At 31.9% G+C, this 14,944-nt stretch overlaps 2 protein-coding genes across 2 annotated transcripts in view; one reads left to right on the top strand and one right to left on the bottom strand.

The window, feature by feature from the left end:
• Positions 1-14,944, bottom strand: part of LOC124369504 (flotillin-2) — a 428,795-nt gene that overhangs the window by 361,840 nt on the left and 52,011 nt on the right. The window lies entirely within an intron of this gene.
• Positions 7,931-14,944, top strand: part of LOC124369502 (glucose dehydrogenase [FAD, quinone]-like) — a 43,465-nt gene continuing 36,451 nt past the window's right edge. Inside the window, exon 1 of the mRNA XM_046827516.1 lies at positions 7,931-8,084. The gene's annotated coding sequence lies outside the window, so the exon portion shown is untranslated. The remainder of the gene's footprint in view (positions 8,085-14,944) is intronic.

The raw sequence follows: 14,944 nt of genomic DNA, 5'->3' as shown, positions 1-14,944 counted from the left end.
AAATAAAATGTCATTACCAATCGAGTACTTTAACTGAATTCTAATAGAGGTCATAGCAAGTCGATAAAAATAAGAATACTGGCATATTTTCCACTTGAACACTGGCTACTGGTTACATTCCATCCCTCGCTAGCAAAGCTAAGTTGGTTTTAACGTTTATACCTATAAGTACAGTGGTACAGATACATATACAACAGACTCATAGGATGGTAGTTTCCTTAGACGAGACCGGTTTGACCGCTCCGTGACACTTGTACATGAAGCGTACATAACTCAGCTGTCACATCCAACGCGTTTAAACCCTACTCAACCCTGGACACTTAAAAATTATCAAAGATCAATAATTTATCGAATCTAGACAAAAACAATGTTCTCGGGTTTATTTTCAAACCACAAAAACATCTACCGCACCTCCAACACAAATTTCTCAATTAACCAATAATGAATGTTTTGTAAAAGTAACTCATGCTGATTTTCCATACTAAAACTTCTAATTGTCTCCTTTCAACTGTTTTAATAGTCCATAAATTACTAATAATGTACTACTTTTATCAAAGATTTAGGTTTGATAAAAGAGTAAGGTATTACAAGAGTAAGGTTTATATGCTCTTCATGAATTCATTACAATCACGAAGTCCAAAATAATTATATAATTTGTATGATTGTTTTAACAGCACTGTTGTAAAATTTGACCCAGTCGCACAACTTTATACAAAAAGATCAATATGCTTAAAAAAGAAGGAAAGATTATTAGGATAAAATTCAGTGAGCAATTAGGTTTTTTAGTGTTATTTATTTAAAGAAACTATACATGTTTTCACTTAGTTTGTAACTAATTGTTTCAGCTACCATTATACCAAATTTATTTGTGAAATTACTATATTACTTAAGCAAAATTAAATATAAAATAACAATAATATACTACCTCGATAACGTTAGGAGTGTGCACAATTATTAATAACAATTCAGTAAACAGGATTCAAAACTAACAGAATATACCACAATAACTTTTAAATGGCCCAGTTTAAACAAGTGACACTGTAATATTTTATACACACACAATATTTTACATTCACCGACTCCATTTGTCCTTAGAAACTAAAAATTAAGGTGTTGACTAGACACAAATCTACATTTAATGGCTTCGGTGAGTTTCAATGCTACACGTTTAAATTGCACTTACAATGTACACTTTTTTAATTGTTGTGTACATCTAATCTTGTGACGTAAGGTTTTTTTGCACCTGGTGAATATGATAGAGTCCGATCCTCGAAACTTAGTGTTATATTTTTGTAATATTAACGATCGCAAATGTCTTAAAATCTGTCAACGACAAAATAGAATAAGCTATATGTCATTCAGAACATCAGTGGAAAAGTTGTATCTTATCAACAGAAGGAAAGTCATTCAAAAACCTTCTCATGGATATGCAATATCGAATCGCATTAAGTCCTAACTATTAATATACCTCTCAGATATATAATATACCTATAATCAATTGGAATTTAAAACATTTTACATTAAATTCATTATTTAACTATAATTTAAGTATTTATTTAGTGATCGCTCTTAATATTCCCAGTACAATATTCTCATATTTTAGTAGAGAAATAACTGCAACTTATTTGCAGAAATATATCTCAACAAAGGAACATTGACTTGGTGTAATTTTTGTGACAAAGATCTCTCAGTTCTCGTGACAGCATCATTCTAATTTCTTTGATCTCATTTCATACGGAACTTGAATTATGCTTACAATGGCAGCTTTATAAAGTTCTTCTCAAATAGTATTACAGTCATTGATACAAAAAGAGTAATGTTTATACTCTACGTGCAGAGTTATGCCCTTAATTAATTAAGCATGAAAGACACTGAACCATTCTTGTACTATTTGTTTGTAGTTTGTTATTGACAATAGAAGGTTTAAAAGGATAATAGGATTCGGAAATGTGTCATCATTATATGTTACGAAATGTTATACATGTTATATAACATATACATTATTGCTTGCAAATATTAGTAGACGAAGAACAAACCGGTTTTCCTGAATACGTCAACATATTTATATGTACACAATTATCTTGTTCAAGCTCTAAATAGCAAGATATTGACGTCATGACGAGACACAAAATATCATTCTACAACTGTCAATAAACGCTGTTGAATTATAAGCCCCCGCGATAAAGCAATAATGCGAGTTTCAGAATATAACTTCACACTTAAATCACGTCACGTAAAGTTGAGAAATGTAATTACATTTCTCTCTACTCTGAAGATCTGGAAGTTTACTTTGACGTAACACATGCAACTTCTCTGGCGAAACTCTCGGATCAAAACATTCTCGCCAATGCGATATATCAGCTTAGTTATGTTTGGTTACTCAAATTTGATAAATTGCGAGATATATTAAGTATATTTCAAATTTTAAAAACTTCACTTCTTCAACACATATAAACTTTTTGGCAATTTCTGGGCCAAAACATTGTCATAAAAGCAATACAGTGGAGATTAATTGAGGTTTTATAATAGTTAACGATATTTTCATTTGCCTTTAACAGTCATTGATATCAAATCTAAATCATTTAAAAATAAAAACATTTACCATAATAGCTCTTTCTTCAAGGCCTGAAATTAAAAACACCTTAAAAATGTGTGGTACATTTCAGCCTACACAGATTTGTTAAGGACCCGACAGGTTCTTATTAAATCGTGTCAACGCCCGTCTTTGCGATAACTCTTAACACAAAAGTCCTCAAAATCTTAAACTCAGTACATGAGGCCATCTTGGCCCAATGAAGAAAATTATTAAATATGCTGTTAAGAGGTCGAAGAAAAGCAATGTTGCAATAATCTGAGAAAAAGTTTGTTTCGTGAAGACTTTCGTTACTACCTGCAAAGTCTGTTATATTAGTTTATTTAAACACGTTACGTGTGCTTAGTTTTTACCAGAATGATTACAAATGACGTTATGATGAATGAGTTTGAGTCAAGCGATGTTTAAGATTAATACATCGTGTTTCTGAAACCGTGTTTTGACAAAAAAATCTAATAAATGAGAGGTTTATAAGCCTTTTGGATAAGAAGAGGAATTTTATACACTAGATCTAACAATCTAATTTAATTGCACTGTGGTATAGTCATTAAGGAAAGGAATTGGTTTACGTAACGGCAAACTGTATGAGAACAATTCCACAAGTAAACAATTCAAATATGTAACAATTTGTTTGCAGTGAATATAAAACACATTTTTTCCTGAAGTACGTAAATATTTTTGAAAACTAATTTATTTTAAAAATGTTTAGTCACATTCCTTACACTCGCAGACATAATCCCCTAATATTCCTCTCGGAAATAATAACACAGATAGTAGTGAATCTGTCCACCCAATTAAACTTAAATCAAATACATCTTATAAACGGTTTGTGAAATAAAATCCTCTGTCCAATGCAAGTAAAAGTAATAAATATTTGTAAGTAATAAGTTGTAAGTAATGTATATTTCATTACTTTTGTAGTAATTAAAAATGTGTGATGCTGTAAATGCTTTTAAAACGTATAATTTTTTAATTACATACGAATTTAAAGTTGCGAATAAATAATATTAACAAAAAGAAATGCAAATAAAAATAATCTAGTTTTGTTGAAGAAATTAGAAAAAATACTGAGTTTTTAGACAATAATTGCAGTAATTACAGTTATCTTCTTAATATATGATGCTTTTTCCAAACATTGTGTGGGAAAATAATAAGCTTCTCCTTTTTCACTTACATAAATTTATAGGCTTACTTCCATATGAAATGGAATAATATAAAATTAGATTTTTTTAATAAGCAAGGTATTTAATATTGCCTGTATATATATATATATATATATATATATATATATATATATATATATATATATATATATTGCCTGTTTAACTAACTGTATAACTATTTTGCCCAGACATATCATACCTCTTCAACCTCAATAGTTAATGTTTTACACAAATTATAAGTACCAGAAGTTTTAATACCTTCTAAAATCATTGAGTGTGTCAAGGACCAATAATTAACAGTTGCCTTTATGTGCAGTACACTCTTGTTATGACCCATTGTGCCGGTAGTTCGTGCTACGCGTCCAATTGCGTTATAGTTTTGGATCTCTTCATGTGCTAACGTTGCATCCGAGTTGCATAGTGCAGCGTCCTCCACGTCCGTTCTTACAGTACCCAACAAAAAACTGCACCGAGGAATCTATGTTTTCGTAATAAGAGAGTGTGTGTCGAGAATACTCTAGAAATAAATATTTCTATTTACGAAAAAGTTCTGTTACTTAAAAGTAAACATATTCCAAAACAGATTGTTTTTAACATGAATTAAACCGGTTATAATAGGGAGGAAAATCATACGTTTTTCTAGAAAAGAATATTTCTACATTACATACCTGGTGATTAAATCTCTACCAATATTTTTTATTTCGACTCAAAATTAGTTCTACTTATTTTTTAAAATTCAATTTACAAATTGTAAAATTGATAACCAACATTTTGGGGATAGTATAAAACAGTTGTAAAGCAGAATCGGAAGCATTTTAATGGTCTTTCATTTGGGGAAAAAGCAGAGAAATTAATTATTACAAACATATTAGTGTAACGAAGGTACTTCAAACCCTATTATTTTATTTTGAACAGTTTTTTAAAGAAGTAGTTGAATGAAATTGATTTTCGTGTTCTTTAATTTGACAGACCACAAGACGAGGAGTGACTTTTGACAATTTTGTGTACCTTACTACTTGTATTTTTTGGGAAAATAGGTAAAATTAATTATACTTAAAGACAAACTAAAGTTACCTAATGAGCAAGTCTTTGAGTGAATTGTAAGTATTGAAAATGTTATAAGATTAATTACATGAATCACATAATTTCCACTTTGTACATAATTTAATAAAGGTGTAGAAAACGTATATGTAATATGTATCCATTAATCATTGATATGCATGCTCCATCACTAACAGATTCATGGAAAAAACAATTGAGGTAAACAAGAATAAAGTAAAAACAGTTCCGTTTTGTTAAATTGAGAAATTAAAGTAATAAATACAAATATGATTTCTATAGAACAATATTTAAACTCATACAACATATCGTATGTTCGTAAGCACTAACGCTGATTTTTCAAACATTTTTCCTGTATCACCTCAGGACAGCAAGGTCGTGTGGTAAATAAATTAAGATTCAGAAATGTGGGAGGAATAGAACTGTCAATCAATGATGATATGCACTTATACTTGGCAACACCAACACCATGAATATTTTAAGATGGATTTGCATAAAATCTATTAGTGATATTTTGTTAAATTATGGCATCATAATGACTAATATAAAAACGAAAATAAATAAAATGGACGTGGGTGTAAATACAAATATATCAAACAAATATTTTTCAAACCTAATTAATGACAAATAGAACTTTAAGTCATAACTAACTTTCGTTTGTTATTTTGTCAGCTGTTTATTGATATTCTAGATGGAAACTTTTAAAATCATTTGTGAATGCTTGAATTATTTTATGTCTGCAAAAGTCTAAGACGTATGTGTAAGCATCGAAGATAGCTAAAGCTACGTTATAAATTATGAACCTATATCAAAACTGAATCAAAAATTCCTAATAAAATTTAGAAAACGTAACAAACCTGGTGAGAAGAGCGGAAGCATTGAAGATAGCTATAACCCCATTATGAATCATAAAACTATCAAAACTGAATCATAAATTCTTAATAAAGACCCTAAAATTCAAAAAGTCTCACGAAAGGGCGGAGGCATCGTAGAGAGGTTTAAACACATTATGAATTATGGAACTTGATTTATAAATCCCTAATAAAATTTATAAAACGTAATAAATCTGACAATAAGATCGAAATTATCAAAGTAATCCCAAATAAATGATATGTCAATTCAACTTCAAAAATTACCACAGTAATTAGCAACGGTGGACAATTTTACAATATAGTTGTGTGTTAAGAGTACTTGAAGATGAATTCTGTTCCTACCAGTAGAAAAATGATAGCGGGTTCATCTATCAAAGTCACATAGCTTTCAGGTTTTGACTACTATATGTGAATTTAAGGTGGTATTAATCAAGGCCAGGCGATATGTACTAAGCTGTAGTAACTGCTGGATATAAGAGTCGTGCAAAATTTTCAGTCCATAATTTTCAATATCACTATTACGTCAAATGACTCATTATGCAATTCTATCAGCATCTTACACAAATTACATTCTTATCCTGCTTACACAAATTATCAACAGTTCCATCAAGATAACTCGTAAGCTCTGAAGATTGCAAGGAAAGTATCACAAAAAACAATTTACACTTGGCAAGCAGTTAAGATCCTGTTTTTTATATTGCCAATTGTTTGGAAAAATTTGCAATCATTGCTTATTGGCACAGTATTTTTCTTTAACACTATACTCGTAAAATGTTAAACTAAAACATTTGTCATATAAATTAACAAATCAGAAGTTCGTGTGGAAATTCATGGCAATAAAGCATTTATCCGAGGTAATAGAGCTGCTTCTGAAGCTATTTGGGTTTTCCACCACAATATACCTGAAGATATTTTATGTTTTCCAAATACGCTAAAGTTAATTGTAAACGTCTTCCGGAGGCTAACTGTACAAAAACAAATGGCGTCCATTTTTGCTTACGGCAACGCGATTCATTGTCTAATAACTAACGATCAACATGAATGCTCTCAAAGAAATGAGTCTGGTTTTCGGGTTTACGGAGAAAGTCGCGTCATCAGTATCCGAGCTAAAAGTAAGGTAGACACTTTTGCACTTGATAAGTTGTTAACTATTGCTCATGTTAATGTCAATACACATTTGTATTTAACTAACTATCACTTAAGTATATACCACGCGTTTATATTGTAAAGTGGATCAGGTATCTTAATAAGCTGCGAGAGTATTGGAAAGTGAATGTGTACCAGACGTTTTGTAGATTGTTTATGTTGTTTACATTGCTGATGGTGTTTGTGATAGGCGCTCTACATTATATTTTTGTAATTGAAGTTGTCTTCTATTTACGTTACAAATGAACATTGACACTTAGTAATGGCGTGCTCAGTTACGAGACAAAACAAAAAAACAGCTAGAGGGATGTTAGGAACAGCTTAACACCGTACAACCACAGATGAAGGTCTCCATTGTTTGCCCGATGCCACCAATAGATCACGAAACTGCCATACACGTTTATATGTACACGCTATGTTGGAATGGGAGACTTCTTTTACTAGTTCGAGTTATGGGCATCCTACCAATGGAGCAATCAACTGTCGTGAGATGATCCTAGAGGAACAGCCATCTATACATACATGGCAAAATTATACTGGTAGTAATGTACGCCTCCAGTGGCTTGTACGAAAGTTGTGTACAGATATACCTGTATTATACCTGATTGATCGACGAGTATTCGACAGTAATGTTTCCCAATGCATACGGTCGGACTGCATGTCAATCTATTTATGGAAACGAAACATGTTACATGTGGAACGAAGTAGCATGACGAGAATTACCCTACAAAAGAAACCTTTTAATAAAGCTAAATAAATTTATTGCTTCACCTATTGAGGCGGGTTTAAAAATTTACTAATTTTATAGCGTTGTTAAAACTAATTACTGCACATATTGAATACAGGAGTCAGCAACTCTGGATTAATTACACTTTAGCGACGAGTAATGAGACAGGATTAAGCATAAGTATTTATAAAAGATATATGTGTGTATAATAGAAATGTACTAAACTATAAGGCTAACGACATCCAGTCGATGAAACGCCTAGAGGGAGTGTTCCGCGGGACTTCCAACTCAGTGGACGTGTGGGGGTTGACTGGACTTGGACTGAAGCCACAACTAACCCCGGTCATGCGCGTGCACAGCGCGGGGGCAAGGTTATTGCGCGTGCGCACAGTCACCGCGCACACTCACCGGGTGTCAGTGAGGCAGTCCCGGGTTGAAGAGGGGGCAAGGTATTGCATCTACCCAACGAAGGTTATCACAGTATCAGTGCAATCCTGGACACCACGTGGATCAGAGAACTGCAGGTAAAGACGATTGATCGATACCTTAACACATCGTCAAATTTGATATTGTTTTAAGTTCTTAGTTGGTTTCGTTTATTAAGTCTTGCTAGCATCACATCAACAGTCGTATTTTATAGAATATTCAGATTTAGAGTTAACAATTTAATGTTAGCATTTTAATATAGCAATAACATTGACTTTTTTGCTCTATCAATGCTTACATAAATTTACCTTATATCTCTTTTTTTATTTTCTTGTAATATATTTTGAATATTATTAAAAACTGCGATATCTACATAACCGATATTATTATCACGTAAAAAATGAAAATTTGTAGTTCATATTAGTACATTATCACGTTCTTTGACATTTAAAAATTTTTACTATCACGTCATGTATGTTATTAATTCATCTATCGCTTTATTATAAGTAATATTAAACCTTTATACATAATTACGTATTGCATTGTAAGGTACAAATACCTTTACTATGAACTATTTAAAATATAAAAGTTCTCAACATGTTAATTTTAACTTATGGGCCTACGTAAAGTCAGTCAAAAATAAGTTAGCTATCTGCTATATTATATTGAATTCATGTATCTAAATTTCTATTAGTTCACTTATTGTATGATTTATCAGTCCTACGAACTGTTGTTTATAAAGGTGTATACGATTACTAAGCTCAGAATAGATGGAAAATTATTCATTTTACCCTTTCAATTTCTCTGTTATTAATAGCACATTTTATACTAGCACATAAGTATACAATAATCAAGAATAATTTTTGTACAAAATTTTGATTTTGAAATATTATCATAATATTTATACAATATTTTCAACAATTTATAAATATAGACTATTGTATGTGCAGCGCATAAAAACTAGAGTGAACATATTGTGAAATTTTACAATATTTGTATTAACAGTTAAAGGTATTTAAAGGCAGTTTAGTCGTTTATAATCTGTTATAGTTTAATCTTTATAATCCTATGACAATATATAACGTTCTGACTATAATAAACACACGAGAAATGTCGGAAACCCAACTATCCTTTCAACCTATGTAAGGCACACGTACAGTATTATGCAAACAATGGCGTTAGCACATGGCACTAAAACAATGTTATACAAAAATAACTATACCTCAATTAAACTATAAAAAATTCAATATAAAAACTAAACTTTATAAATTACTTTAACACAATTACTTCTATAATCTTGGCAAATTTGATTTCATCGTTTAATATTTTATTTAACGCTATTTAACTCATACATTAGGATATTTAGATAATAACCCAAATATATTTTAACATAGGTTTACGGTTAGGTTTCTCATCCGAGTCTTTCTTGACTTCTTATTGTACTAAAGAATGTCGATTTCCTGTGGATTAGAGTACAAAATAAACTATCAATTAATAGTTTTCGGTATAGTAATAATAACCTAATAAAGAATGTACTCATGTTAAAATAAACACGTTTCAATGGTTCGGCCAATATCGCTAAAACAAAATGCCTATTCCATTTTGTACAGCAGTAACTTGGAACAATAGTGACTTTACAATTAACTATTTGTGAAATAAGCGCGCTGAAGGATAACTTGTAGAGCAATCTAAACCCAAAACTGGTGCCAAACCACCTCGACCTAGCGAACTCTGGGGAGCAAAAACCTACTCCAGAGGAAAAGAGTACTGACACACATTTCACCGTCAGTGATAGACGTTTCTTTTTTCAAATGATGACAAAGGAATAAACGGTACAGGAACAGGTGACTGGGAGATTGCCTTGACAATAGCTACTGACTTTGCGTAGAAATAACCGTTAGGAATGTCATGCAAATTTGTTCGGAGCACGCCCGATCTGTGACACAGGACAAGATGCACAATAACGCAACAATTCATCGCTATTCTCCAACTCGAGTTGGATACTGATACTGAGTCACCCATGACTGATTAACTTGTCTGGTATTTTACCTCAGAATGGAAAATTTGATCAGAATTCGCTTACCTTGAAAAATGCAGTGCGCTATAGAGACTATAGCTAAAACTCTTACTGGTAAGGTTAAACAAATTTTTTATGTAATACATTTATATTGACTCCACCAACGTTATCAAGATAATTATATTTAATGGGTTTCAATAGATTGAGTAAATTGTACATAAACAGTTCAACATACAATATTGTACTTAAAATATTATTTGAATTAGTTATAATTTAAGGATTCAAGAACACGAATTTCATTCATGTTGGAATCATAAGTTTTTACGATGTACGAGTATATTATTAATTTAAACTCTACATAAAATATTTACTTGAATTTAAGAATAAATAATAAAGTTGAAATAAGATGCAGTTTATTTTTGTTCCTGAAGTAATGGGTAAAGAAGAGATAATATGTAATTAGCTCGCACTAAGTTGTTATTGTATTATCATAACTAGATTCAATGTTTTAACCTTGTCTTGTATACTTGTCATAACATTTGTATAGCATAAACACATTTTATTTAGATATTAAACTTTAATTACTGTAATTATAAAACTAAAACTGTGGCAGTAAGTAAAACTGATAAATTGTACATACTGCCCGAACACACTTTTTAGTTCACAATGATTATTGAAAGCAATTTCGACACGAATATACGTGTACATCATCTTGCGAGTACGGAGAGATTTACAACGGTTTCCCACTGTTAGCATAAAGTCAATAAATCACTTCTATGGAAGTAAACACTTTTACGACTATGCCATGTCAAATTATAAGTGCCTATAGATCGTCACCGACATAATGTGTATCGGTTCAACTTAAGATGTAGCATTTCAAAGATCGAGTCAAGTCAGTAGATTATTGATTGTTAAGTTTGAGTTATTTTTGCATTATTGGGATTTAATAACTTGTTCAGAAAGTAATCATCCACGAGAGAGCTTGGCCCCAACGATCACGTTGCCAATGAGAGTGTGGGAAATTAGTACACACACACACACACACACACACACACACACACACACACATATGGTGTGTGTATAGATTATACGTAACCTTTACATATTTTAAAATTGTTAATCTTACGATTTAAAATGTTACTAGGGTATTGTTGTTTCACTTCTACTCTACTGTTATTCATTGTCGACAGTTAAAAAAATGTTACTCCACCAGAGATCCTTAGAAACCACATTCTTGAATTTTACTTAATACCACATGCCTTGTATTTTTAACATCGTAAAATTTTATATTAAAACTTGACTGTAAAGTGTAACATGCGCAATATTCGGAATGAGGATTTATGTCTATTTGACATTTTGTAGTACTTGGCTCCATAGTACTCGCGAGAGCTGTTTCATGGTTGACATCAAAGCTCTATTCTTCCACCAATTACCATGGATAAAAAAACTTAAGATTTTCGTATTCTAATTCTGTCGCTAATAAACGGCTGCGATACGATCAAACATTTTGACTTCGCGTTTTGAATCATTTTCAACTGTAAACACAGAATAAATATATAAATGCAAAAGTTACTTAGTTATAAACACTACTAAACATGCTTTAAAATAATGTATTGGTCTTTATACATTAATAAATGTCTGATTATTGCTAAATTTCATTCACGAGCTCTTTATTGTGTTTTAAACGATGTCTAAAACATCATATGGGTTAACCTTTTTTTCAAATTACTTGAGTACTTGAGTTTTCGGTAACTGTTTTAGTTATAATTTTTCGAAAACTTTAGTGATTAATATGAAATATCCATTTTAAGATATCTTTGGATTTCCATCCAGTTGGATTTATTCACTGATTTAGATTTATCATGGGACTCAATTGGATACAGTATTTATTCATATTGCTAGAAATCTAAATAAACACAGTCTCGGATAAGATTTGATATATAATTACTATAAAGTCAAAAAATTTGATTTATTCATAATTAAAAACCATTATAGATGTACTGGATACTGGTAAAAATGTAAATACATGAAATACGGAACGCACTACCTAAACAGCCCCAATAAGGAGTACTTATCCAATAAAAGTACGCTTAAACAAAACATGAAATTTTAATATTTCAGCTAAACTCGACCTCGATTTGCCAGTGTGGTATTTCCACCTAGTGTGGTAACGTTTGCACGTGGCCGGTTCATTGATTTATCCGGTTTTCCACGGCAAGACGCGGACATCACATTGCACGTCAGTATAGACCCAGAAATGTTGCCTGGTATAATTTAGGTCGACCAAACTATAGATACACGTGTGATAGATAACGTTTTCTAACAGTCGCATTGAATCAACCCTTCTCATGTGTAGAAACCTCGTTTGCTCCACTGTACTTAGACAAATGAAAAACTACTTTATTTGTATCGCACTGAACAAAAGGGCGAATTAGGGCCATAAGGCTCTGTCTTACAATTTACCCTAATACAATGGTAACATTTACTAAGCCAAATAAACTACTACGGCATTTGGAAAAAACTAAATTATGTAATAAAGGTCTCCTTAAAAATTGTATACGAAACTCATTCATAAACACACATTAATTAGCACTCCATCCACTTAGTGATCATATCAAAAATCGTAGTGCACTCAATTGTGCACCTGATGAGATAATAAGAATATCTATTTATCTATATTACAGTACATTTTGTAGTCTAAGTGTATCTAATATCGAAACGAAGGAAATAGTTCATTTTGAGCTTCCTCGTCACCGACTTTTTTCGGATCTCTTCAGACGAACAAGACTCCAGATTCCAGGAGTCCGTAGGTGACAGCGTCAGACTTCGAGGAAGGTGAACGAACTGGAGCTAAACTCAACATTAACAAAACAGTTTTCATGTTACGAATACAACCACGTACTTTTCCTCTACGCCAAAAAGGCACATTTTTGTACCGTAGTTCTAAAAGTTATATTTGTCCAGGTTATTTTTATAAATTAATTTGGTATAGTATTGCTGAAAAATCTATACTTACTGATCACTATTACAATGTCAAATCTCTATTCTATAATAATAGGCTACATAAGACACAAATCAATGAACTTGCAAAGTTTTAACGTTTAAATAAAACTAAGACTTGCTTTAAGCTTATTAAAGTTCAAACAAATAACATAAGTAAGCCAATTTTAAAGGCGAAGTACCTTAGAAATATACTTTTACTGGTAGACTGCTATAGAAAATAACATTAGGTCAGTTTGAAATAACATACAGTAAAGACGATCGCGTTGGAAACTCCCTTTGGCGTGTTCACATTTTTATACGAAAGGATGTTCTCCTATTTAGCTCCTGTTGTCCACTCTATCGCCTCGGGACATGGTTACAGGCTGACAGAGATATCCTAGGTTTCTTCAGGATACGGGATATTTTGAAGTACAGGATAAATTAAAAATTATGTACTTTGCTACAGACACTGTTCATGGGGACAGGGATGTTACCAAGTTTTTAAACTATTACTAACCATGCCTCTTCCAAGTATTTTCCACGTGACACAGGCATACACATTATAATCTTTGTTCGCTTATGATACCTTGGAATGTAGTTTTTAGAGTGGTTAGATTATTTTAAGTTTCAATCTTTTTCTGCTAACACCATCATGAATCAAAGATTCTGTGGCGATAAATACATACTCTCATAGATTAATTAGGCGACCGAATAAGACGATAATATTATATGGTGGCGGTAGAACACACGGTAAAATATATACATTTAAGATTTAAATTAACAATAGATAAAAATCGATTAATTTGTAGAAATGAACACTCATGAACTTGTCTCAATCTCATACCCTCTCCCCTTGGTGAGTTCAAAATGTAGAAAAACAGATTTTAGCATTAACTTCAAATGGTACTACTAAAACTGTATATAAATACACATAAGATGTATGAAACCAAAATAAAATTTACGAAATTACAACAGACGAGCGGTATTGATGTTCACTATTACGTCTTTACATAATTACGTACTGTGCTTTAAAAGCAGTAAAGCGGGGAAATCGGCTAGTTTTACGATGAGTACGGGTGTGCAGTAACGAAAATATCGGTTATGATTCCAATGTACTATGAAAAAGGTACAACAGTTTTACGTAAAATGATGCTCCGAAACTCAGAGCAATCAAAATATAAGAGGCTGCCTCCCGAATCAGCAGAAAAGGGGCTTCAAGTACTACATTGACTATCTCAATCCTATTATACATATCGGCCTAACTGCAGAAGTGATATTAAAGTAGGAAATCAAACAAAAATATTATATATTGTGGATTAATATCCATATTAACTTACTTTTAAAATTTCCCATTTTCTTGTTCGAGTTCTCTGCCGTATGCCCGCAAATCTATGTGAAACTAATATGTTTATGCTATTCTGTTTAGAGTTCCCAGACTGAACGATGTAATTAAAGTTTGGAATATTTGTATACTTTTCTACAGCGTATCCGTGTAGAAGAGGACGCATCCTCAGGAAAAATCTACATAGCTTTTCATTGTAGTTTACGGTTCATCTTATAATTCCGGATACTGAAAAGCCATCGAAATCGGCAACACCTACTGAACTTGTACGCTGCAGACCTTGAATGTCTCGTAAAATTCGTACAACTCAGAAGAAATAAAGAGGAGGCCAGAAGGCTATGGTCTGGTGTAAACATAGCGAGATGAATATAGCACTGGCCGCAAATGCTATTGATAAGTACCGTCATTGTGGGAATATCGCGGCTAGATTAGACTCACAATACTCTCTCTTTATATTATATAGCATTATCGTTAAAAAGTAACGCCCACTGAAAACCTATGCGACAGTATATTTTCTGAATGTTCATTAAGTCAATTTAGTTTTAAAGAAGGTATCTTTACCTATTTGCATGATGAGGGCATTATTTATTATTTTTACGTTTTGGAGAGGCGATATT

This window comes from Homalodisca vitripennis, chromosome X, assembly GCF_021130785.1.
Source record: "Homalodisca vitripennis isolate AUS2020 chromosome X, UT_GWSS_2.1, whole genome shotgun sequence".
Lineage (NCBI taxonomy): Eukaryota > Metazoa > Arthropoda > Insecta > Hemiptera > Cicadellidae > Homalodisca > Homalodisca vitripennis.
This window is presented reverse-complemented; position numbering and strand designations above follow the sequence as displayed.